Source organism: Camellia sinensis, chromosome 2, assembly GCF_055761805.1.
Source record: "Camellia sinensis isolate YWXY chromosome 2, ASM5576180v1, whole genome shotgun sequence".
Taxonomy (NCBI): Eukaryota; Viridiplantae; Streptophyta; class Magnoliopsida; order Ericales; family Theaceae; genus Camellia; species Camellia sinensis.
The window spans coordinates 174850699-174854776 of NC_138962.1; positions in this window are offsets into that span (position 1 = coordinate 174850699).

Below are 4078 nucleotides of genomic sequence, written 5' to 3' on the forward strand. Positions count from 1 at the left end.
GATTCAGAACCGTGACAATAGTCCGAACTGTAGGAGACAAATTCACACCTTCTCCGAAAGGAAGGCGCGCGAAGAAAGGCGAGCGCTACACCAACTAGCAGACACATACCTAGAAATTCCCAGTGTTTTGTATCCACTACCTTGTTTTTTGCTATAAAAGGATTATTTTCATGAATTGATTTGTAATTTGGCATTGCATTGTTTTGATATGGAAAACAAGGAATCTTTGACTAATGGCATGCATGTGCATTCACCTTATAATTTTGTTAAGATTCATATATTGTGTTAGAGTATCTCTACTGGACTTTGGCTCACCCTATGTGGAAAACAACCTTCAAGTGCTGATGATATGCCTCCATAAAGGATGTAGCTTGGGAGGACTTGGAGCTAGGGGCTTTATTTTTGTTTATTGATGTAATTATTTTTGTTTAAGCCTCGGGCTTTACTTATATTGAGTTAAACTCATTTTGTTATACCCAAGCATCGACTTGAAAAGTTGTAGCCATTAGGGCATATAATTATTTGGTTTTACTTTTACTTTAATTCATGTATCCATGCCATATGCTATAAATTCAGAATCTAGGATTTTTGAATGTATATTGCATATGTCTTCTTTTGTATTGATCAAAGTTATGAATGGAATAGAAGATATGATATTGTTGATCATTTGTAAGTAATGTTATGAGTTGGGCTATTGTTATTTATTTTGGGGCGTTACATGACTTAATTAACCAAATTTTCCACAAGTAGTTAGATAGATTTGTGGTCATGTCTGTTGATGATATTCTTATTTACTCACCTTCCGAAGAGAAACATGAGGAATATTTGATGGTTGTACTTAACCACTTCGGGAACCCTATCTTTATGCAAAATATGAGAAGTACAAGTTGTGGTTACCAGAAGTGAAGTTTCTGGGCTATGTAATATCGGGGGACGAGATAACTGTTGATTTATCTAAGATACATGTGGCATAGAATTAGAAACAACCAAAGAAAGCATTTAGAATTAGGAGCTTCTTAGGCCTTGTCGGTTACTACTGATGTTTTGTGAAAGATTTTTCCATATTAGCTATGTCTATGAATTCACTAATGAGGAAGGGAATAAAATTGTTGTGGAGTGAAGCTTGCGGGAAATCTTTTCAAGAGCTTATAAAGATGTTACCCACCATGCCTATGTTGATTATTTGGAGAGGTCTTGGGTTACACCATTTACTGTGATGCGTCATAGGACGAGTTGGAGTTTGTATTGATGCAAGAAAGGAACGTTATAGCCTATGGCTCACGCCAATTGAAAACTCAAAAGAAGAACTACCTAACTCATAACTTAAAACTTGCCGCGGCGATCTTTGCATTGAAGATTTGGAGGCTTTACTTATACGGCAAAAAGTTTGAAATGTTTTCCAATCATAAAAACTAAAAGTACCAGTTCTTACAAAAAGATTTAAATCTATGCCAAAGGAGTGGATGGATTTATAGAGGACTATAACTTTGAATCACATTACCATCTGAGAAAAGGTAATGCTTTGGCCGATGCTTTAAGCAAAATATCTATGAGTAATGTGGTGAGTATTGCTATTAGGGTGTGGAAAATACTCGGGGATGCGAGTGAGTTTGACTTACGTCTTTGTGATTCAAATGACGGTGCTACCTTGTTCACTATGATTGCTCAACCCACCCTTATTAGTAAAGTTTTAGAATCTCAACAACAAGATGTGGAAATTGAGAATATTCGGGAGAGGATTTCAAATGAGAAAGAAGAAAGGGCCTTGACTATCCATTCCAACCTTAGTGTGAGATACCTAGTGTAGACACCCCATTTTTGACCGCCCTTAAGACTTGGGCGTTACTGATGGTTTACTTGGTGATGAAAGGTGTGCAGGCAAATGTTCGATTTCTTCGGCAAGAGGAGAGTCAAATCCCAACCTTACACCCCATTTTGGACCAAAGCCATTTTAAATGGTTTTTAGACCTTAAAACCCTCTCTTTCAAAATATTTTTGAAATAAAGTTTCTACGATGCTCTGAGGCTCGCATTTTGTTAAATGTTGCGCTTTTCGGTAAACTGAGCAAAGGACAAAGTGGAAACAAATGAAAGAGAGATGAAATCTCTGAAAAATCTTTCAAAACACCTTATTTAGGGGTTTGGAGTTGAAGAAAAGAGGAGAGGGGAGAAGAAAACAAGTTTGGGAGAAGTTTGGCATGAATCCGGGTAGGATCGAACTGGGTGGCTTAACCAAAACAAGCATAACTTTTTGCACTGTTGGAATTTTGATGGAAGGATACCACCATTGGAAAGCTTACTTCTGGGGCTTCAATTTTGACACAAGAATGACCTAAAAAGGAGCCTAGATGAATAAGATATGCACGTTTGAAGTTGGACCTACAGAGTAGATTTTCTCTGCCGGCCACTGGTGAAGGGTGCCGGCCATGGATGATGCAGTGCCGGCCACCAGTGATGGCCAACCAGCCGGCCAAAAATGTCAAAAATCAGATTTTTTTTACAGATCTTTTACCTCCAGCTGTTATGCACAAGCCCCCAGCTCAGATATTTCGACCAAAAGCTTTGAATTGCTATATATGAAGCAAAATATCTCATATTCAAAGGAGAGAACTTCTTGGACAAGTTTGGGAGCTTCTCACTCTAAAAATTCCCTCTCTCTCTAGAAATTTCAGAGCCAAATCTCTGCCTCTCTCTCCTTCTCTTGCCTTTGTGTGCATAACAAGAGCTATACTTGGAGATATACCTCTCATTTGCCTAGGCACCCTTGATCAAACTCAACTACCATTGGGCTGAGGTTCTTTGAGGATCATTTTGAGCTCCAAAAGCTGGTTTTAGTTCAGAGTTTGGACCTGTTTTGCAGCTGTGCTTCAAGGGTAAGCATCTCTCTCTTTTAAGCTCATTTTGTACACTATCTTAGCCAACTTTGCATGCTTGTTTTACCACCTTTGCAAACTATTTTTGGCTTGGTTTTGAACTGAGAAAATCTCTATTTTTCAGCCCTAAAAATGATGGTTTAGGCCTACTTTGTGTTAGGGGGTTGTCTCTCCCTTGTGTTCCTTAGCTTGTATAGCTTTTGAGCCATCTTCTAAGGCCTTTCAAAACAAATTTTCATGGCCTTTTAACCACTGAAATCCAAAGGATTTTCAATGGTAAAAACCCTATTTTGAGGTCCCAAATGGGTGGGGGTTGTCCCCCCTCCTCTTCTCTTGTTTGCATGTCTTATTGGCCTATCAAATGAGCATGTGTTTCTACCATTTTGAGGCTTAGTTCAGGCACTTTTTTGTGACTTTTAGGACCTTCCTTAACTCTGTCCACAGCTGGCTTGGTCACCTTATGCATGCTTTATACACTTGTAGTGAAATTCTTGCAAACTAGAATATGACTCATGAAGTAGCATCTTTTTGTGGCTTGTGTTAGCTCTTTTCAAGCATGTTTTTGTGACTTTTAGGACATGATATAACTATGTTTTGGGCTGGTTTGGTCACCTCTTGCATGCTTCATGTACTTGTAGTGCAAATCTTGCTTACTAGCCTTGTATGCATGATGTTTTGGCTCATTATTCTAGCATATTTTGGCTATGCTCCAGCATAATTTTAGTCATATTTTGGGCTGTTTTAGGACTTTTTTGGGCTGCCATAGTCATATGACTCATGTTTTGTATAGCTATAGTGCAAATGCCTTGACTAGTCTTGAGTTTTGAGGTCCCTACCATACTATACTTGTGATGTTTGCATGCCTTGGCATCATTTGAAATGATATTTCAGAGCATATAGTGTTGTTGCACTTCCATATTTTCCACTCTTTAAGTGCTCTTGAGAGTTATGCCTTTATGCCTTATTTGTGAGCCATTGCATGAGCCTCATTTTATTGCCTTTGAAGCCATCATCTCAGCCTACTTTTGCTACTGTTTTGGCCTGCATAGGGTCTGTTTGGGGTTGGTTTGGCCATTTGAGCATTGTCTTGCATGCCCCTAATATAGTGCACTTCACTAGCTTTGATGCTTGAGCTTTTCAACATGCATTACATGGGTTGTTTGCATGATTCCAAGTCATTTCGCATGCCATTTCAGTGCTGGAACA